The sequence below is a fragment of the Capsicum annuum genome, chromosome 6 (assembly GCF_002878395.1).
Source record: "Capsicum annuum cultivar UCD-10X-F1 chromosome 6, UCD10Xv1.1, whole genome shotgun sequence".
Lineage (NCBI taxonomy): Eukaryota > Viridiplantae > Streptophyta > Magnoliopsida > Solanales > Solanaceae > Capsicum > Capsicum annuum.
This window is the reverse complement of record NC_061116.1, coordinates 101491255-101516329: the sequence shown is the minus strand read 5'-3', so window position 1 is coordinate 101516329 and position 25075 is coordinate 101491255.

Here is a 25075-nt window from a genome sequence, read left to right as displayed (position 1 = left end):
GATTTGAACTGCCTACTAGTTATGATATATGACCTATAGATATGAGATGCCTTATAGATGTGATATGCCTCATAATTATGATATATGGTCTGTAGATATGAGATGCCTTATAGATAAGATATGCCTCTGAGTTATGATATATGGCCTATAGATATGAGATGCCTTATAGATGTGATATGCCTCATAGTTATGATTTATAACCTATATATATAATATGCCTCATAGATTTGCTATGGCTTATAAATAAGAGATGGCTTATGATTAAAATTACTAATATAGGTTTCATATATGTATGTTGTCCTAAGGATGTGATTATGACGTTATAATTATTTTGATCACATTATTGGGCCCTAGGTTGTGTTATGATATTAGTTGGACATTTTGGAAGTGTTTATCCTTGTAAAGGATGTTCTTGTAGTTTATAGATATATGGATTCTTATGGTTCCATTGTTTGAATACTAGTGATGTCATGCATAGATTCAGTACATTCATGATCATAAAACCGATACATGATACAAATCCAACTAGAATATGATTCTATTACTAGTTTTCCTAAATAGGAGTTAAAACCCACTCTTCACCTTAAAAAAGTGGATTTCTTCATAATAATAACTACTTGTCTTAATGAATAACCTATGTGTAATGAGATTGAAAATGATGTTTTAAATATTTGATTGAGGTAAATTCTGGTTTGTGATTCTGATACTACTATTAACTCTGGTCGTGAGAGATGTTGACCCTTTCTACACTTTTATAATAATTTAGTCTTGAAGTTTACTCCAAGCAATGGATTTATGCATTTACACTCTTTTTTAGATAAAGCTTGAGTTTATTTACCTATTATATATCTATATACATATCTCTTCAGCATAGAAAAGAGGATGATGATATAAATTCCAGGTAAAACCAAATGATAGATTGTATCACTGTTTTTTATATATATGTGTTGACGATTATAATGATATGTTTTTATACCCGGTAAGATCAAAGAATGATTATGATGATATACTTATATGACCGACAAGGCTAGAGAAAAATTATAACGTTGATTATATATACACATTTTAATTCTAAATGGTGATTATGATGTTGATTATATATACTTGGTTCAATCTCAAAGGATGACTATGATGATATTATTATAAACCTAGTAAGGCTAAAGGATGATTATGGTTATAATGATGATTATGATATTGATTATACTTATTTATTTGAGTCTGGATATACAGTATGGTACTTAGATTGGTTATGACATCATGGATTTTGTTGGATTCATTCTTATATGCGCATTTCCTATCACCAGTATGCACCTATATCTATCAACCTTATGAGAGGTTGCATTGGTATGGGTGATTAGAATGGCTTATGGTGTCTTATTATTGATTAAACCTTCTAAGCCTAGGGCGATAGTGGTTTGTGAAAGTCTAAATTAGGTATTATTTCTCTGGACAAGCCGGTTACTTACGTTGTCGTTGCTATTATTATGATCACTTTTATGGCTAGTCGCGACAGATTGGTTAATGATTTGTATCGAGGTTTGATGTATGATTCTAAATCTTCTATATTATGATTATATTATTATTATGCATGATTATCTCATGATTAGACTTATGTATTAGAAACCCTGATGTATTCTACCACTAGTTTCTACTATAATTATGAATCATAAAATGCTAGTTTTTTTATTTAGGTTGTAACTCGAGTTGACCTTGTTCATATATATATATGTGTGTGTGTGTATCTATCTATATGTAACTATGGTGTTACTGTATATCCCCTTATTTCATTTGTGCAGATTGCATTTTCATTTTTTGGCCTTGTATACTTATATATATCTTTCTTTCACCCTTATTTTGTATAGTGGTCAGTGATTTATGGTATAGTATTGAGACTTTTGTTTATGGCTGGAATAGGATATTTCATCCTTAATACTTTGCTAGCCTTATTAGTTTTTTGGACATGAATATGATAGTTTATCCTTATTGTCTTTTTAGCTGTTTTATGTGGCTGTTGGACATTTGGGTGTAGTTTCCATTCTTTTTATATGTTTGTATCTACATTATCCTTGGAGCTCAATCGATAGTTTCCTACTAAGTACCACGTGTTTGGTACTCATACTATACTTCTGTAGCCTGCAGATTATAGTATGGGTTATCATCAGTGTTTTATGTGTCATGCAGAGAATCCATGATTTCAAGAAATAGAGTGTTCTCCAGATATTTAGAGTATTACTTTCTTCCCTCTTATGTACTAGACTAGTCTCTATGTTGTATTCAGAGATTGTTGTATCTGTATATTCATTTAGTAACTTATTTGTATCCTTCTTATGTTAAAGGCTATTGTACTAATTTCACCAGGTTTTGGGATTTTCTTATGTCTGTTAGCTATTTATTTTCTCTATTCTGCATTCTTCTTTTCATTCTTTTGGTAGTCCATTACCAGTAGTTCTGGACTATGAGATTGGCTTTCCTACAGATGGGTTATAGTAAGACTTATCATGACCTGAGAAATTAGGTCGTGACAAATTAGTATCAAAGTCTAGGTTCATCGATGTATTAGTACAAGAGCTAAGTGTTTAGTAGAGTCCTGCAGATTGGTGCAAAGATATTCGTGACCTATCTTCGAAAGGCTATAGGGCATTCCTAGAAAATTTATTTCTTAACTACTTGTCATGTGTCTGGGATGCTATGAGCCTTAAGAACATTCTTTGACTCTATTCTATTCTAAATGGGTAATGCGAGATTACTGATAGATGCAAATGGGACTTCAATATGTGTTTTTAGAGCTTCAGCATAGCATTGGACTAGAGAGTCATAAATGGATAATAAAGATCTTCTACATCAGCCACATGAATTAGGCCAGCTCAGGCTCCAATTCACCTTGTGAATACTTTAGCCTTTTGGGTCCAGCATTGGGAGTCCTGAGTCTAATTGCAGATACCTTACAGTCAGGGATTACCTTCGATTCATCGAGAAGTTCTTAGGTCAGAGTCGGGTTTATTGGTGTTCATCAGGATTCTTTAGCAATTTTTGAGTATAATATTGAGTTTCTTGATTGGGTCAGGAATATTCCAATGCTATATCCTTATTATCTGGACATGGTGCATGTATTTATTAGAGGATTAGCATTGCCACTCCATTTGGCATCGGATCACTTGATAGCAATTAGTACTGAGAGAGGATGAATTGAGACTTATAGAGGTGGTAGTAAGAGACCATGCCATCAGTATAGTGCTATTGGTATTTCATTCGGGAGTGAGGATCCTTCAGTGGAGCTTAATTTTACCTATAGCCTATTAATTTTATACAGGTAGTGTTTTATACTATGAATTGCTCTCAGCTTAGTCATGGTCATCATATCGAGTGGAGTTCTTATCAGATCTTGTAGAGTATTCAATATGGTTCTTCAGGCCGTGCAATCCGTTTAGGGTCAGTAAGGGCAGAATCATAGAGTAATATAAGAGCTTATTATGGTTGTGTCAAGATGGGACATTAGTCTAAAGAGTTCCTAGATGCGAGTTGGTTTTTCAAACAAATTTAGCATGTATTCCTCACTATCCTAGAGTTCTTAAGGTAGGCTATCATAGTGGGAAGAATGATCATGGTAGCAGAGAGTGCTCTCAATATCAGTTGGACAACCATTTGGGTACAGTTTATATCTATCGCTAGGTTAGGGCTTCATGAGTTTTCTAAGACTACAGAGAGATCGATCACTGGTGTAGAGAGTGTCCCTAGGGTGGGATTGCTAGTCATTCAGCTCACTTAGATCAGCCTCGTGATGTTGTGGCACCTTCAGATAGAGATAGTGCACTTGGCACCTCAGATTATAATTTTGTTGGTTGATCTAATTTTGGACCCATTTAGATTTATTCTCCCTTAGACCCACCAAGCATGGGATTCAGATTTCACTATGATGGTTGTGCTTTTATTTCCTGTATTTACTTTTTTTATTTGTGTGTATTGGGATTTTTGTACCCATCAATGATTATATTCCTTGATAAGTTCATATTGGTCGTTGTGTGCCTTGTTATTGAATTTATGATTGTATGACTACCTTGTAGATGATTTATTTTAGTAGTGGATGGAGTAGATCTACATTAATATTTTCCCCTATGGGTGTATCATTTAGGTTTGAGTCCTACTTACCATGACATATTGTCCTTATTGTGTCCCTTGAATGGTACTCTCTATTTATTTTTATTTTTGGGCCTGAGGCCGAGATGATTGGGCCGGAGACCAAGATAAGTGATTACTAAGTTGAGGTTATACTCTTCGGAAAGAGTATGACACCTCTCCCCAATATGAGGTTTCTTTCTTAGGAGGACAAGAAGTTGGACTCCATGTAGCTCACATGGTTTATGACAATTAAGAGAACCTACTAAAGTATTTTCCATTGAGATAGAATATTTTCCCTAAAGCTTTGAGATGACATATTTTCTAAAGTGAGCGAATTGCTTTTGAGTATTTTCCAAAGAAGGAAGTAGTTTTCTCTACTAATAAGAGTTGATCATCAGTTTTTAAACCAAAGTTATATGATTCTGTGTTCCAAGTTTTTGAGTTCAAAAGAGTTATAAGTTCTTGAGCATTAAAGAAGTTTTACTCCCCATGAGATATATGCATGGTTTGAAAGTATTGTTTAAAGTTTTCTTCAGCCTATGAGTAATAGAATAAGAGAAGAGTACAGATTTTAAAGCTAAAGTATAATGAATCACGAGATTTGTGTTTCTTCGTCATACATGATTTATGAGCTTTACATTTTGACTTATTCAACCTATGTGAGTCATTCCTATTGCATGCATGATTTGATTAAAAAAGTATTGATATTGTTTTATGTAAACGCATACACCTCTATATACTCAGTACATTCCCAAGTCCTGATCCACATATACGTCTATGTGCTATATTGTCTTATAATGTAGGTTCAGGTGCTCAGTCCTAGCTTCGTCAGTGATTCCCGAGTACCTTTGTCTACATTTCTATAGAGGTGATTCCTCATGGTTCAAGGGCCTATCTTTAGATATTTTAGTATTTGAGTGGTTATGTTATTACTTTCAGTCCAGTTTGAGTCAGTTGGGTATCTGTCCCAACGGCTCTCTAGTTCATAGAGTAGTAGAGGCTTTGTCAGACTAGTTATAAGACATGGTTGTGTTGAGATTTCCAGTATTGTGGTCATTTGGACCGAGTATTATCTTTGTTATTCCTTTCATTTCATATTCCAGTGCCAGTGTTTGGTATATTTCTTATTGAATGAGTTATTATGAAAAGTGATAGGCTCAACGGGTTAGCTTGGGACTACTTGTAGCCCTAAGCATCGTGTGACATCCTGGGAGGTGATTTTGGGTCGTTACAAGTATAAATGTCGATTACTGCATCACGTGGGGATACAGCTGCCCAAAGATGTGTTAGCGGGTGAATGCTTGCATGAACTTAGGATAAGGATAAAATAATGTCATCTAGTAAAACTAAGTAAACCAAGCATATACATACAAGACACACATGTTGTTGGGAAAGGGAGCCGAGTTTAGCATTACATTAACCTAGGTATGTGTAGCTTAACCATCCTAGAACCACCAATGGGATATTTGGGTCTAGTGTAAGCCCTTGAACGGGCCTCGATGTGTGTAGCCGCATGAACCAAAGATACCATAAGAGTGGAGGATTCCCAAGTAGCCTTCGCTCTCTATGATACATATGTACAATGTACTTATAAGACTCCCATGTACCTTATAGTATCATATATGGTCTCTATGACCAACACTCATGTCGGCAAACATGAGTTTCCAGTGTCTGTCTATCAAACTCGCACCTTCACAGTTAGATATTACACCCCGCCATTATTTCCCAATAAAAACCATTACCATCCAACCAAACCATTATTCCATTTTCATTAATCAAGGCTATGAGTAGTGGTATCATCATACTGACTATAGCTTGCAAGCAATTTTCTAATCCAACCTTTTTATATAAAGGTATTCCCATGTACCCATAGATTACATTATCAAGTGAACATAGGGGAATCCCATATACCCCACAAGTATTCCATTATTAAGTTTTCTTGGGGGAATCCCATTTACCCCACAAGTTGTTCATTAACATGTTTACTTTGGGGATTCCCTTGTACCTCACAAAGAAGTTTAATTAACCATAACCATGACCACTAAACCTTACTATTTATCCATTACAAACCATTTAAAACATTTATACTATTTAGGGTTCCATTACCGAACCATACCTTGCAATAGTTCAATTAAAAGTTCAATAATATAGTAAAATCATTCTCATAGGCATTTTATCAAACATGTTGGGGCATAGTGTTTCCAAAATCAAAACCAAATCCAATTACCAATTGACCATTTCTATGCAAACAATTGTCCTAACCACCATTAAAGAATGTAAATACATAATTAACACATGGAAAAACCATAACCAAGCATTTTATACCAAAACCCTAACATATATTTGAAAACCCCAAAACCATACAATAATCATGCCATGAAAACACTGTATAAAACATGCCTTTAGTTGGAACTAACAATAAGGGAGGATTACATATGTTAGATTCCAAAAATGATGGAGAGAAATCACCCGTACAAGCCCCAAATTGATCCTCTAGATGTAACCCTATCCTTCCTTTACCCAAGAGACTTAGAGATAAGTAGAGAGAGTTTCTAAGTGTTTAACATTAGAATAATAGGGTAAATGGTGTCCCGATAGTGATATGAGTCGTGTGACCTTAAGTGGCTAAGTGGGGAAATATCCAGATTACCCTAAATCTATAGCTTCAAATTCCAGTCAGATGGAACAACTCTCCTATACTAGTCGTACCCTTCAATATGAGGTGTACCCACAACTCGTACCATAGGCCTCCCCCTTAGACCCAACACTGTCCACCATATGACTTCCCTAACCCAAATCGTACCCAACCATACATTAGTACCTCTAAACTGTATCCCTGGAAGAATAGAATCAAAGAAGGTTTGATCACTGTTTTCCATATAAGTCATTGGTATGACTCGTGCCCAATCTTAGGGCTCATGGTGAGCCACTTGCACTTATATCAAACTTAAGTTACAAATTCTTAGATTAGGCTAAGGGAAAACCCAAACCATATGACCTGTAACCAATCATATGACTCGTACCAACCAAGTCATACCCTTTCTAGAAGGCAATCCAACCTAACAACCATCACTGGTTAGCATACGACCAAGTCTTACCACTCATACCCCATCTTATAACTAGAACCCATAAGTTGCATGTAGCCCAGAATCTAGAAATCCAGGATATTTTCTAAGGGTCCCAAACTTGGGGTGTTTCAGTCTCCCCCACTAGGATCATTCATCCCTAAATAATGAAAAACGTAGGTCAAACACAAACACTATTCATCTGCAATATCTAATATCAATCCAACCTTTAACCATGTTAGAAAACAAAGATATGATCAAGAATACATACCTTCTACACGAGTAGCCAAAACAGAAAACAAATGCAGATATTTGGACTTCATGTCCACTTCTGCTTCCCATGTAGCCCTTTCCACCTTGTGGTTCCACTAAAGAACCTTAACCGAGGCCACATCCTTGGTTCGTAACCTACAAACTTGCCGATCCAATATCTTAACCGGGACCTCTTCATAAGATAGAGAATCTGAGATACCCAATCCTTCTAAAGAAACCACCGAAGAAGGATTACCAAGACACTTTCTCAACATAGAGACATGATATACCGGATGAATAGAGCTTAAACTAAAAGGCAACTCCAATTCATACGTCACGAGGCCAACTGCAAAACCACATAAGGACCAATATACCGGGCACTAAGCTTCTCCATTTTATAGAATGGCAACACTCCCTTCATGGGAGATACCTTTAGGAACACCTTATACCCAACCTCGAATTCCAAGTCTCTATGTCTTACATCTGCGTAGGACTTTTGGAGACTTTGGGCAGCTCTAAGCCTATTCCGAATCACCTTCACCTTTTTCATGGCCTGATAAACCATATTCGGTCCAAACATATCCGCCTAACCAAGCTTGAACCAACCAATAGGAGATCTACATCTCCTATAATACAATGCCTTAAAAAGGGCCATCTCAATACTAGAATGATAGTTATTGCTGTAAGAAAACTCTACCAAAGGTAGATGCTCAACCAATTGCCACCGTAATCAATAACACACGCATAAAGCATGTCGTCCAATGTCTGAATAGTCCTCTCTGCTTGCCCATCCATCTGCAGATAAAAAGCAGCACTTAGACTAACCTTAGTACCCAACCCCCTTCTAAAAAGACAACTAAAAGTGAGATAAAAACTGCATACCACAATCAGAGCTAATTGAAATAGGTACCCCATGCAATTTTACAATCTCTTAGACATACAACCTGGCATAGTCCTCAACCAAAATATTAGTCTACACCGATAAGAAGTGAGTGGACTTGTCATCCTGTCCATGATGACCAAAATCAAATCAAATTGATTTTAAGACCGAGGAACATCGATAATGAAATCCATAATGATTACTTCCCATTTCCATTCTGGAAATTTAATTTCCTGATATAACCCTCCAAGTCTTATGTGCTCAAATTTGACTTGTTGTCACACCATGAATTTGGCCACAAAATCAGCCACATCCTTCTTTATACCACTCCACCAATACATCTCCTTGAGATCATGATACATTTTTATTGATTCAGGATGAACAACATAGCATGATTCATGCACCTCATCAAAAATACTTTGTCGCAAACCATCAATGTCAAGAACATATAACTTCCCTTGGTACCTCAAGGTATCATCGCTACTGATGTCAAATACTATCACCCTTTACCCACCAATATCGCTCTTGATTTTCATCAATATGGGATCTAGCATTTGCTCTTCTTTGATCTCTACAGCAAGAGACGACCAAAACACTTCTTGTACCATCACACCACCATTATTGGAGTCCAATAGACGAACTCTAGGATTAGCCAAGCAGTTAATATCCTTCACCAACTCCTACATTTCCTTATCCACATGAGCTAAGCTCCCCATGGACAACTTACTAAGAGCATCAGCAACCATATTAGCTTTACCTAGGTGGTAGTAAAGACTCATATCATAGTCCTTGTAAAACTCCAACCATCTCCTCTGCCTGAGATTCAGTTCCTTTTAAGTGAACACATATTGTAGACTCTTATGATCAGAAAAGATGTCCACGTGCACTTTATACAACTAATGCCGCTATGTTTTCAAAGAAAAAACCACCGCTAAAAGCTACAAAGTATGAGTAGGATAATTCTGCTCATGCACATTCAACTGCCTGGAAGCATTGGCAATCACCTTACCATTCTACATCAAAATGCAACCAAGTCCTACTCAGGATGCATCATAATAAACCACACACCCCTCCTTACATTCAGGTAATGTCAAAACTAGAGTCGAAGTTAGCTTATCCTCAAGATTCTAAAAACTCCCCACACAAGCATCCAATCAAGAAAACTTTACCTTCTTCTGAGTCAACTAAGTTAATGGGACAACTATCATCAAGAAACCTTTCACGAAATGCCTATAATACCCAGCCAAATGCAAGAAGCTCCAAATATCAGTTGGAGTCATGGTTCTAGGCCACTTTTTAACCATCGCCATCTTTTATGGATCCACCATGATCCCTCCACTAGAAATAATATGACTAAGAAAAGTTACAACATTTAACCAAAACTCACACTTAGAGAATTTGGAATACTATTGTTTCTCCTTTAAGGTCTGCAACACCACACGGAGGTGATTAGCATGATCCAGCTTACTCTTAGAATAAACCAGAATATTATCAATGAACACAATGAAAAAATGATCCAAAAACTAAGGGAAAACCCTGTTCATAAAATATATAAATATTATTGAGGAATTAGTCAAACCAAATGACATAACCAAGAACTCAAAGTGCCCATACTGAGTACGAAAAGCTATCTTAGGGATATACACCTCCTTAATCTTAAATTGATGATACCCAGAGCGAAGATCTATCTTAGAAAATAATTTGGCACCTGGCATTTAATCAAACAAGTCATCTATCCTTGGGAGAGGATACTTGTTCTTAACCATTACCTTATTTAATTATCGATAATTGATGCACATCCAAAAAGAACAATCCTTCTTCTGCACGAATAACACTGGTAAACTCTAAAGGGAACCATCCTTCTCGCGCACAAATAACACCGATGCACCCCAAAAAGAAATACTAGGATGGGTGAAACCTTTATCCAAGTGATTCTTAAGTTGCTCCTTCTGTTCCCTTAATTAAGTTGGCACCATTCTATAGAGAGAAATAGATATTGGCCTAGTGTCCTAAATCAAATCTATTCCAAACTAAATCTCCTTATCCTTAGGAACACCAGGAAAATCATCCAAAAGACTTTAGGAAACTCATTCACCACCAGAATTGAATGTAATAAAGGACCTTCTAAGTTAGAATCTTTAACTTGGACCAAATGATTGACACACCCTTTGAAGATTAATCTGTGAGATCTAAGATAAGAAATAAACCTCTCCCTAGGATATAGGGAACCACCCTCCCATTCAATAATTGGTTAACCAGGGAACCTAATGACAACCTTATGGGTCTATCAATCTTAGGGCATGTAACAAGAGTGTAACCAATCTATCCCCAGAATAACATCAAAATCCACCATAAAAAGTTTAAACAAATAAGTCTGCCTACTACCAACAGATACCACACACACCCTATAGACTCACTTATAAACCACAGTCTCCTACAGGGGTAAAAATAGAAAAAAGATTCAAAATAAACTCAGGATCCAACCACAAATAGGATCATATAAGAAAGTGTGGACCTCGGATCATGCAAAGACTAAAAATCATGAGAAAAGAGTTGTAAGATACCAATAATAACATCATGTGATGCCTTAGATTTATGCCGAGTAGCAAGAGCATATAACCTATTCTGACCTGCGTTGGTACCAAAAGCAAAATCAAATGAAGATGTAGTACCCTTTGGTGCAGGAGTAGAAGATGAAGCAACAAGAGTCTTATTCATTCCTGAAGCACCCTTACAAACCAGACAACTCCTAGCATATGGCCTGGCTGATCATATCTGAAATACTTATACCTCTTCTCATTATAGAAACCTCTATACGACCTACCACAGAACTAACAAGGAGGGAATGATGAGGTTGACTTTTCCCCACTCAGCTAAGATTGGGCACCTTGTGCCTAGAAATTATTGCCACCCTACTGAAACCTATCACCTGAATACTTTAGGTAAGGAGCACTAACTGTAGAAAAAGAACCAAAACTTCCCCACTTCTTTTTTGGCCACTTATTACCATCCCAACCACCTTGTTATTAAGTACCACCCACTTTAGATGACCTGAACTTCTTATCCTACCTTTTCCAAAACTCAACCTATTTCCTCTTTTCCTCCTCCACACGCTGTATATGAACCACCAACCAAGAAATGTCCTTATCCTTAATCATCAATGTAGTCTTGCTTTCAAGGATGAAATCTCAAGAGAGTCTAGAAGTGAACTTTCTCATCCTTTCCCTCATATCAGACACCAATTCTGGAGCATACCTTAACAACTGATGAAATTTCAAGGCATATTCCTTGACAGACATTTTCCCTTGTCTCAGATTGACAAATTCCTCTGTCTTTACTTTTCTCAACTCTTGAGAAAATATGAAATCTAGAAAAGTAATAGAGAAAGTATCCTATAAAGTAGACTCCTCAATATTATCTCTTACCCTATCCCACTCCTCGTTCCATTGGTACGCCACATCCTTAAGCTGGTAAGCAGCAAAATTCATTTCTTCCATATTTGTGGCCTACATCACCGTAAAGATTTTCTCTATTTCATCCAAGAAATACTGAGGATCCCCCTCTACCTTTACAACAATAAAAGTAATAGGATTTATCTTTATAAGCTAGCCAACCATTATGGCCTCAGGAGATAAAACACCAAATGTATTTCTCTTATACTGAGCAGCAACCAACTGAGCAATAATATGAATTAATTAGAAAAATTCTGCATTAATCACCTTACCCTATGGAGGACTAGTAGCAATCGGTGAAACTCTAAATATCAGGGATCAGACCCCTAGACCGAGTATGGATCCCCTGAGTAGTACGTGTCCCTTCAACATTGTCCCTAGTTGGGACAGAAAAGTTACCTTGCATCTTAGATCGTCGAGGCATAATTTGAAAAGTGAAGAAATTAGGATTAGAGAAGATTCCAGGACATACACTCTAAGCTTGAAAATAGAATACCAAGAAAGGGAAACAATCCTAAATGCCTTGTAGCCTCTTCCTTATGAGTGTGGCATGCTACACACCCTTAAAAGAGACTCTACTCGGTATGGCTTATGGAATCCAAATTGATAATGAAACTAAAGCTCTAATACCATCTTAGCATGACCTAACTCAAGGCCTTGTCATAATGGGCATCCTAAGTTCAAACAGGACTAAGGACCTCCTTCGATACCCAACCCAACCATCTAAATGTATACCTTATATCGAATAGATTCTGAACAAATAACAAGAAAGTGTGTAAGCATAAACAAACACTGTGGGATAGGTCTATAACCATGACTAATCTAAATAAGTCCAACCATCTATTACTAACCAACAACCATAACCAAACCAATATAAAAACTAAGTTCTTGTCTATAACGTAACATAAAAGGATAGAATTATCATAAATTCTGTCGAACGGTATCAGCCCCAATAAAAATTCCAATACTAAGTTTGACACCAATATCGATCCTACTAATTCTAACCCATAGTAGTCACACAAGTCTCTAACAAAAAAAAAAACAATATCTAGTTGGGACATGCCCCCCAACCATAGACAAAACTAATATCCATAAAATAAACCAAGTACGTAAAGACATCCATGATATGAAATAAATCCTTATAAAATATGAAAGCTCACCACTTCAATCCAATAGCTGATCCAGAATCTGATCACTAAGTAGGAGGAGTAGAACGGTTGATTCCTGTATTGCATAGAGATACAACCACATAAATATGAGTTAGCGGGTGCATGCTAGCATAAACTCAAGATAAGTATGAAATAATTTCATCCAGTAAAACTAAGTAAACCAACCATATACATACAAGCCATACATATATATATATATATATATATATATATATATACATATAACCATGTTGGGAAATGGAGTCGGGTTTAGTATGCCTTTAAAATAATTAAACTGGGTATATGTAGCTTAACCATCCTAGAACCACCCACGAGCTTTATGGGTCCAGTATAACCCCCTGAATTGGCCCCGATGTGTAGAGCCGCACGAACTAGAGATACCATAAGAATGGGCGGATTACCAAGTACCCTTCGCTCTCCTTGATACATATGTACAGTGTACTTATAAGATTCCTATGTACCTTATGGTATCATATATGGTAGATATGACCAACCCTCATGTCAGAAAATATGAGTTTCCAGTATCTATCTATTAGACTCGCACCTCCACAGTAAGTTATCACACCCCGCCATTATTGCCCAACTAAAACCATAACCATCCAACCAAACCATTGTTCCATTATCATTAATCAAGCTATGAGTAATGGTATCATCATACCGACTAGAGCTTGTATGAAATGTCCTTAGCCAACCTTTTTATATAAAGGGATTCCCATAAACCAATAGATAACATTATCAAGTTAACTTGGGGAAATCCTGTGTACCCAACAAGTGTTCCATTATTAAGTTTACATGAGGGAATCCTATGTAACCCACAAGTTTTTCATTAACATGTTTACTTAGGGGATTCCCTCGTACCCCATAAGGAAGTTTAATTAACCATAACCATGACCACTAAACCTTACTATTTATCCAATCCAAACTATTTATCCAACCCAAACTATATAAATCATTTACACTATTTAGGGTTCTATTACCAAACTATACCATGCAATAGTTCCATTAAAGGTCCAATAATATAGTAAAAACATTCTCATAGGAATTTTATCAAACATGTTGGGGACATAGTGTTTCCAAAACCAAATCCTATTGCTAATTAACCATTACCATGCAACCAATTGTCTAAACCACCATTAAAGCATGTAAATACATAAATAAAACATGGGAACACCATAACCAATAAATTAATACCAAAATCCAAACATATATTTAGAAACCCCAAAACCATACAAAAACAATGCCATGAAGACATTATATAATACATTTCTTTAGTTGGAACTAACAATGAGGGAGGAGTACATTCCTTAGACTATGACGATGATGGAGAGAAATCACTTGTACAAGCCCTAAATTGATCCACTAGATGAAATCCGAACCTTCTTTTACCCAAGAGAATTAAGAGTATTTCTAAGTGCTTAAGATTAGAATACTATACTAAATGGTGTCCCAATATTGATATAAATCCTGGTCCCTTAAGTGGCTAAGTCAGCAAATGTTCAAATTACCCTTAACTTAACTACTTAAAATTCCCATCAGATGGTATGACTCTCTATACCAGTTATACCCTCTAATATAAGTGATACCTACCACTCGTATCCTAAGCCTCCCTCTTGGACCCAACACTATCCACCATATGACTTACCCAACACAAGTTGTACCCAACCATACGATTAGTACCCCTAAACTGTATACTTAGCAGAACAATCAAAGAAGGTTTGATCATTGTCTTCTATACGAGTCAGTGGTATGACTTATACCATATATTATGGTTCATGATAAGCCAGTCATACTCAGATCCAACTTAAGTAACTAAGTCTCAAATTAGGTGAAGAAAAATCCAAACTATATGACCCATTACCAACCATAAGACTCATACCAACCAAGTCATACCCTTTTAAGAAACTAATCCAACCTACCAACCATCACTGGTTAGTATATGACCAAGCCATACCACTCGTACCCCATCATACGAATGGTACCCATAAGTTATATGTAGCCTAGAATCTAGAAATCCCAGAAATTTTCTAAGGGTCCCAAACCTAGGGTGTTTCACTAACTCTGGTGCATCTTCGATAATTAAGACTATATTTATTATTGGAGTCCAACATTGAGATTACTCATGATTATTAAGGAATCAATTTAAGTATTGGTTTTTATGGTATTGGAGAATCCATGGCTATAGTTTTAAGGTTTGGATACTTTGTGATTATTATTGTAAGTACTTCTTTCTTGATTTTATCCATGGGGCTTATAAGGTCTCAGGTGGATTATTTACACTTATTTGCATCTTCTAGGATTATGGGATTCTAGTTATGCTATAATTGTTGCTTTCATTTTGAGATTATTTACTTAGGTAATTATTCTTCATATTTGGAGTATTATTCTAGGTTTTTCCCTTTTCTTGACTTTAGCTTATAATCTCACGTCTTATTATACTTTTATTATAATTTATCTTAGTTACCCAATAATGTATACTAAGTATGTATTGTTTTGATACTCATACTACACTGATGCATCTTTTTCAGATGTAGATCAGAGTATTAGCTAACTCCATTGATGTTTGTACTAGTGTTGGTTAGATCTTAGAGATAGTGTGAGCTTTTGGAGATAGAGCTGACTTTCTCTCCTTCTTCTAGTTTTTGATGGTCTTTCTATTCGAGACTATCGTATATTTGATACTTATAGTACTCTTATTCTTTTGCTATAGGATTTTGTACCAACTTTACTATGTTATGGGATATTTCTATTCTATTTTTTATTTATGTCTAGTGTGCTATCATTGTATACTCTGTGGATTATATTTTAATTACTTTAATAATTTGGGTATTTATTTTACTTTCTACCATCTATCCCATTACTTATTAGTTGAGGCTACGATTTGGCTTACCTATTGGTGGAATTAATTAGCTTCCATTATTACTCATGAAGTTGGGTAGTGCCAATAAATATGTAATTTTGTCTTATATCCTCCTAATGTTTGTATCATCACCTTCCAATGTGTTCCTACATTTTTGAACCATGGAAATCTGGCCCTAATCCACTATTTGATTAATACTTTCTCCTGGAATATCATACTAGGGAGGTTTAAATATCCTTCACGTCTTTCCTTATTCCTTCTTTTATACAATATCTGCCTTAGTATTGCTCATATTACACTATAAACTTGTTGCAGCTTCACTGATGCATCAATGTACCATCAAGTCATAGTCACTTATGATGGTTGTTGTCCTTCCATCTTGATACATGTAAAATCAGCAAAGTACTTCCATATTCTTGAAACTATGGGAACTATTAGAAAAACATGTTTCATAGATTCTTGATTATATGCCTCACAACGCCAACATCTTGAAGCAATGTCACTCTAATCTATAGTTAATTATCATCAGTTTCTATTCTCCTATTCCATTCTCTCCATAAGAAAAAAACATATTTTTGTAGGCAATTCTTTCACCCAAATCATCCTAAAGCATTCTCTCTGTTCTTTTTTTAGTACCATGCGGATTTGACATTGAACTGACCCCTTGGAGTCCCCATCCACAATGCCTTATCCCTTTCATGCTCCCCTGATACTGGCTTGATATTATTAATTATGTGCTCAGTTACCTCTTCTGAAAGATGCATTCTCAATTTGTTCCTATCCTACTCTACATTGCTAGTGATGAAATTATTGATTTCGATATCTTCTTTTCATCAATTTCTTCTTCACAAAGTATAGTGCTCCTTGTTTGGTCTAATTATCAAAACAATAAGTGTACTCTCCTACTTTTTTCTACCACCATATATTTGTTCTTCTTCCTTTCTGATTTGTATCATTTTTCTCCAAACATGAGAAATTCCTAACCCTTGAGCAATAACTAAATATTTTTTCTTAAAATATTTATTTCGTATAAAGTGACTCCATAATGGTCTAATGGATGTTCTAAAATTCCACCATAGCTTTACAAAGAGTGCTAAGTTATAATATGCACTGACCTAAAACCCGCTCCTCCTTACTCCATTAGATACAGAGGTCATCCCAAGAACCTAGTGTTTACCTTTTAAGAATCCAAGTTTCCCAAAAAATCTAGCCATGGGTTTGTGAATTGGTCAATCATACCTTTTGGAGGATCCATTGTAAACATTAGATATATTGGTAAACACTGAAGCACATCATTAATCAGCATATGTCTTTTTCCATATGTGACTAGTTTATTATGCCATGACATAATCCTTTTTTCCATATTTTTACTAGGTCTTCAAAGTGAGCCTTTTTTTACTCATAAAAGAAAAAGAATCGATGGCTATTCCTGTTAGTTTACTTAACCTCTATTTATCCACAATTGCTATTTTTTTTATGTAAGTACGTGAAACTTTTGGAGAGGTTGATCAATTGACCATATTCCTTTTCATACCCTCATATTTTATTCACTATCTTCTTTAATGAACCTTTATGCCTTATACAAAATAGAATTGTATCATCTACGTATTATAGGTGATTTATCTTTCAATAGATTTAGGAAGGTCAAAACCTATGGTTTACTTTCTTAGTTTAGGTTGTTCAAACTTCTAGAAAGTACCTCAACCACAATGATGAAAATAGGGGTAATAGAGGATAACCCTATTTTAAACCTCTTATAGAGGGGAAAAACCATATGAGTTTCTAGTTACATGCATCAAATTCCATTTACTTAAGATTAACCTCCAAGTCATGTCTATCATTCTTTTTGAAAATCCAAATTTCATCATCACCTCTATTAGGAAAACCCATGATAATCTATCATAGGCCTTTGTGTAATGCCCCATACTTTTCTTAGCTTGAATTTGTCCCTAGAATGTTAAAGAATAGCTTCCAAAATAGATAATATTTATTTCATCTGGGATTTTCTAGATTTAGACTTCTCATTATGTGGGAAATTTAATAAGCTTTCCAATGATATAAGATTCGCCCAAATTTGATACTTGGTAAAGGAGTTATGGATTTCATAAGATGATAGTGTGCCGCCTGGGCACCTAGCGCATCGCAGAGAAAGTTGAAATGGTGATTGTCAAATTCCAGTGGCATTTTGCGATAGCCCCGCATCATGGTGGCCCAGTAAATTGGGAATTTTGGTCATTTTTCTAGTTTTGTTTATGATTTTTAAAAGGGTATTTTTGTAAACTACCCAGCCCCTAATCCGTCTAAAACACATCATTAAGCATATACCAAAGCACTTTATGCTTATTTCATCACTTTTATCTTGAAAAAAAACCCTGGATCATCAAAGCTCCTTCTCCAAGAATCCCAAATTCCTCCATTAATTCTACAAGAAAATTAAAGATTAAGGATTCCCAATACAAGGACTCTAAGAATTCATCTCCAAAGTGTCAATAGGAATCCCAAGATTCAATCTTTTCATCAAAGATCATCAATTAAGGTATGTGGGGTTCTTCAATAAGGATAATCCTTTTATCCTTGTACCTAAAATTAATTTTAATTACAAATTTACTGAATTTTATGTGATTTCTTATGAAATTGAAGTTAGGGTTTATACCCATCATTGTTATTTACAAGCTTATAATGTTTTCAATGATTTAGAAGTTGAATCACATGATTATGTTTATATTTTCATACATAATGCAGAAATTTTCAGATTTTGAATTAATTTCTCAATGTTTACATTATCAGGCAAGAGTAAGTTCATGTTATAACATGAGATTTATGCATGGGGTATTATCACAAGATTGAATAGTATTACTTTATGAAAGATGATGCTTTAAACAACTTATGAGATAATTATTTCCAGTTTTTAGAAAAAGCTTTGATCTTTTGATCATCGGTTTAGCTATGGAATCCATATTTCAGAATTTAGATTAGCTGTATTTATAGATTTACTCAGATAAAATCATTTTTGGTTTCATAATGAACCATTATACTAGTTTAAAGTGGATTTCAAATAGAATGAGCATAAAGACTAAAAGGGGAGTAGTATTTAGCACCAAGTGGGAAGTGTGGGATTAGCGTGACCTATCTTCCACAGAACTACGTAGCAAACATAGGTACAAATTATGAGATTATTCTCTATTTCTATATGGCTGACAGGTTTAGCTTGTGATCGATCACATGGAAAGTAGGTTTACTCCCTGGAAAGAGTATGACTCCTCTCCCCAATGTGAGGATTCCTCCTTAGGGGGATAAGAATGTTGGACTCCATGAATGCTCATATGGTTTATGTCAGTTAAAAGGACCTCTCTGTTAGTAAAAGTAAATAAACAGTTTTGAGTATTTCCTTACTAGTAAAGAAAAACTTTCAAATAATTCCCTTCAGATAAAGTATTTTTCCATGCATAATGAGTTATCAGACTTCACTTAGACTATATGATTTTAGAATAAGAACAGAATACAGATTTCAAAAATGAGTGTAATGGGTCACAAGATTTATATTATGTGCTTTACTGTTCATGATTTATGATCTTCAGATTTATTCAAGCCTATGTGAGTCATTTACATTTAGCATGCATGATTTTATAAATTGTGATGATATTACTTACTTATTGCATTCACCCTTATATACTCAGTACATCATCAAAGTACTAATTCACATATACGTTTATGTGCTACATTATTTCATAATGTAGGTTCAGGTGCTCAGCCTCAGCAGTGTGAGTGATTTTCAAGCATCTCATCTACATCTCTATAGTTGGTAAGTCCTCATAGTTTGAGGACTTAATTATTTTAGACTTCCAATTTATTAGTAGTTGATTCAGTATTTATTTTTGACAATTTGAGTCAGCTAGGGGTTTGACCTAGTGACTCTCTAGATTCAGTCAGTAGAGGCTTGTTGAACTACTAGATTCAGTTTTAGATTTCAGTTACAGTATTCAAATTTTTAGTATTTGCTTATTCAGTCAGTTTTCCACATTTATTATGATTTTTTATTTATAGTTTCCCATTTTGAGATTCAAATTTAGAAAAGGTAGCCGGGGTTAGCTTAGGACTACTTGTAGTTTGAAGCACCATGTGGCATCTCGAGAATTAGATTTTAGAGCATTACAAACTTGGTATTAGAGCCTAAGGTTTAGAGAGTCCTAGGGAGTTAGACAAGCCGTGTTACGTAGAGTCTTGATTATTGGTGTGAAGAGCGCCACATCTATAAGCAAGAGGCTATGAAGCATTTTAGTAAATCATCTCTTCTTACAAGATCTATTGTGCATTCAGTGTCTTTATCTGCTTCTAACTTGTTCTTTCGCGTGATAAAAAATGCCTTCTCATCATGCTAACGCACACAGAAATGATAACCAGCCACCTCAGCCCGCAGATCCTTTGAATAAGAATGTGTTACATGTAGAGTTTTAGGCTGGCTTTTAAGCGCTAGCCCAAGCTGTGACAGCTAATGTTCAGGGCAACCATCAGGTTGCAGCCTCACTTTAGCAAGAAGGAGACTTAGCCGCAGCCAGAATTTGAGGTTTTATGAGAATGAATCAACCAGAACTCCTTGGGTCGAAGGCAGGTAAGGACCCACAGTTTTATCTAGGTGAGGTGAAAAAAATTACCTAAATTATGCATGTTTTTGAAGAGGTGAGTGTAGAATTGGCATCCTATAGGCTGAAGGATATTGTATATGATTAGGTAGTGATATGGAAGAAAAGTAGAGGGGGGAATGCAGCTCCCATGACTTGGTAGATGTTTTAGGATATATTCTTAGACAAGTTTTTCCCATGTGAGATAAGGGAAGCTAAGATAGAACAGTTCATGAACCTGAAACAAGGCTCAATGACAGTGAAAGAGTATTGCCTCAAGTTTAACTAGTTGTCTAAGTATTCCCTTGATCAGATGGCTGACCCTAGGTCAAGCAAGAGTAAGTTTGTGATCGGTGTGTCTGGGTTGGTAGTTAAAGAGTGTAGGACTACTATGCTTATTGAAGACATAGATCTTGTAGGGTTTATAATGCATGCTTATTAGATTGAGGTAGAGAATTTGATGGAAAGAGAAAGGGTAAATAAGAAGGCTAGAATAAGGCAATTTGATTATGGTCAAAAAAGGTCTAGAGGATAAAATCATTCGTAGTTTTAGAATCAGTCATCTATGTACACGCCTTCTTCAGCTAGTGCTCCTATACCAAAATATAGGTAGGAATAGTGGAATAAGTCTTTTATGTTTAGATCTCAGTATAGAGTGAGTAGTAGGGCCAGCTATCTTCTGTGTGCTTGGTGTGGTAAAAATCATCCTAGTAAGTGTTTAGCTGGTCAAAAGGGTTGTTTTGGCTGTGGTAAGTTGGGTTACAGTATTAGAGATTGCTCGTATGCTAAGCAAGTTATTAGAAATTTTCATCCTCAAACTTAGGCTAATAGTGCACCAGTTCCTCTAGGTCGCCCAGCCCCTCCTCAGGGCGTATAATCCAGTACTAGTGGCGGTCAACGCCAGAATCGGTTCTATGCTTTACCATCCCGCCAGGAGCAGGAAGATTCATCAGATGTTGTTGCTGGTATGCTTCGAGTCTTTCATCTTGATGTTTATGTGTTTTTAGACCCTGGGTCGAGTTTATCATATGTTACCTTATTAGTTGTTGTAAATTTTGAAATAAGTTCTGAAAAGATCCTTGAGCCCTTTTTGGTTTCTACTCCAGTAGGTGAGTCTGTTGTTACTAAACAGATCTACAAAAAGTGTCCTATCAATAAGCAAGAATATAGACAATGACCTAAAGGATCATTACAGAAACATTAATATGAAGATACAATGAAAATAAAACCTTAAAATCTGAACTTAAATTAAAACCCTAGAATTGATATTCATAAAATTCCAAGAATATGCCTTAGAATCTCACAATATAATGTTGTAAAAAATAAAAAAAATGGGTAAATTTGTAAAAATAACCCTATAAGAGTATTTATAGAAAAAATAAATTACATTCTATATAAAATAGAAAAATAATGTAGTTGCCTTCAACGAGAAGAAGATACGATCGTGATTATAACCAATGATAGCCCTTTGATATTTGTAGTTTATACCAAACTTATGAACTTTCAGATCTTTAATCAGCTGATCCTTAGTATAAGCATATGTTTTATTCTTATGACTGTGGAATATTGTCGTCTAGTTGATTGTCTAATATAATTATAGAAACTTGCAAAACTAGAGTTTCTCTCCATGACACCATTGTATGATCATGCCTTCAATGTACGATCTTAGGGAGCTATCGTCTTGTCCTCCTTCTACTTAAATCCTAAAGATTGAACGTCTAGTTGTTTCTCTATATCTCTAGGTACGATTATGACATTAAGCCATGATTATTGTACCTTTTGTCTGATTGACTTTTGATTTTCACCTCATTTATTCAAGCTGTGATTGCCTTAGGATGACAATGGTTAGATCCCATGATCGTGAAATGGTCCATCTGATGCCATTAAGTCTCTTTTTCAAAATTTTCCTTTTATAAGTCCATAAGACCTTCAAACACCAGAAAATCCATCAAATCCACATAAACATGCCTTTGTACATACAAAACTTCCTTGTTTTAAGTGTCTTATAAATTCATGAAACATCTATAATCATTGGGTATGTGATACTACCTTTATGTTATTTATTTTTCAAGATTATCCATCTTGTTTTTCATAATATTGATACTTAAAACCCAAAGTTATGAAGTTATAAGTCTTCATTGAAGATGGATTTGAAATGAGTTCTCATTGATTAATTTAAGGTCCTTGTATCATGGGTAAACTAATATTGTTAAAAAGTTAATAAAATTTTTCATTTTAAATTGTGTTTGATACTGAAATTTTGGGTTTTACATGATAGAGAAAATTTTATTTTTCCTCAATTTCTAACTTAGTTTCTATTGGAATTTCATTGGGTTTTCAATTTTAGAATATTTTAAGTATTGGAAACATGATTATTTACAAAAATTTTAGTTTTACCCATTTTTTTGGGTTAATATTTGTAAGTGACTTTGAATTCAAAACAAAAATATGTCAACGTGGGTATCGTTGGTATTGTATTTATGTGTACATGTCATATTTGAGGATTGAATGTGTTTTGTGGTGATTTGAGGGAGTAGAGCTCTATTTGATCATTCAAGTTATATTTTTACTTAGTGGATCTTCTTTAAGATAAGTTGAGATGCACCTTGACATTTTTCTTACGTGTTTATGCGTTATGTCCTTATTTCTTATGTTTGTGAATCACTAAAGGTTTGAGATTCCCATTTAAATGAGATGGCGAGCATTTTTATGAGTACCAGAGTTCATTGATGGGTTGATATAAAAAATAGATATCTTGATTGTTCTTTCTACTTTTGTGTGTGTTTATGATAAATTATAGATAGATGACTTTGGATCTTGAGTAAATTCATAATAGGTATCTATTTAAGAGTTGAATTGTGTTTGGTGGATATTTATGTAATTATTAGGGTTGGTATCCATTTAGGGGATAATTATTTTATTATGTTATTTAATGAAATGATTGAGATTTTGTAAACGCTTAAGATATAAATAGATTTGTAGTAGTTGATTTAGTTATTAGGGTTTACCAATCTCTTAGGGTATAAAAATTGATAGTATCATTAAGTGGTAAAGAAAGAAATCTTGGTTTTGTTATTAGGTAAGCAAATGAAGGTAAACATTGAGGTATGCTGTTAACTAACATAGTTCTATTTTTAGTAATTTAGTCTAATGGTTTCATGTTTAGGAAAGATGGAAACATATTGTGTAAAACAAGCTATGTTTTGGGTAAGTTATCTATGTTTATGTTGTTTGAATTTCTTATCACTGTTGTAATTCTCAAGTGGGAGCTTAAGTTGACTATATTATTGATATGAGAGATTATTATCACTAAGATACCCATGCGGAGGCTGGTACTAGTCTTGTTTGAGTAATTTTTGCCTTTATTGTTATCTTGATACCCTAGTGGAGGCTTGGATTAATATTATTAATGTCTTATATGAATTTCTACTACTGTGTTGTCACATGATGGCCTATATTATGATCTATTGAGATTTGGGGTGACTTGATCTCATTTATACTATTATTGAGTTGATTCATTAAATAATGGTGAATTGGTTATGAGCATGCATCCTCATTCATTCATTGGTACCACTAAAAACATTATTTTTAAATGAAATGAAACACTTTATAAACACCTTGACCGAGGTATATGCCAGCAAGGTTAATTAATGAGATTGTAATAATATATGGATTGTGAACTCCTTATGGGTCCATCCAGGAAGCTTATGCTTAAAATATGTATACGAGGTACATTATTATCATTCTATTGCGTTGCATTCTTTTGTGTAACTGATATTGTGTTCGATAATTTCCTTTCACATTATATTATCATCATCAAATCAACTTTGTGGTGTTGTATATTTTTCAGCTATATCACTACATTACATTAAATTGTACCTTCAATTGAATGATATTGTGTTTGAGATATTATTACACATGGGTATCATTTATGACTTGATCCATTGAGACTATTGTGTCACATCTAGTGTTTTACGAGATATTCACCTCATCTATCTTAATTAGCATTGTTGATTTGAGATAGTGAATGGATATCTGATGCCATTTTGATGAGGTTCTTTTTTTATATGGCTTATCTCTAATTCCATTGATCTTCAACACTTACATGTCTATCTTAAATTTATTGATTTGATGTGATACCCCTATTAAGCTTAGCTTAGTTCAGCTCCTAGTGCTGCATAAGAGGCTTGGAGCATGGAAATTTAACTAAGTGTTGAAGACTTGGCCTTATTTTGACTTCTTAACTTTAAGAATTTTTAATTTGAGCTTTCGGGCTCTAAGATATTAGTTTTTGAGTTGATTCATGTTTAGGGGTGTAAGGAGCATGTCTCAAGGAAGTTTCAAAAATTTATGATGAGGTTTGGATCATTTTTGGATTTCAATTCCAGTAGCTCAATGTGATTACATCGCATCGCACCGGGTATAGCGATGAGTATGTCATCACAGCGTACCAAGCCTCCAAATGACAATCTAGTTACAAGTTTAATCTTCTAAGGGGTAGTTAGGTCTTTTCCCACACCCCAAATCATAAAAACAAGAGATTAAATTCAGTTTTAGCATTATTTGCCCATTCTCCTTCACTTTTCTCTCAAAGAAAACCCTAACCTCCTCTCAAGAACACCAAAAACTCCATTATACTTTCTTGAAGATAAGCAAGAATTGAAG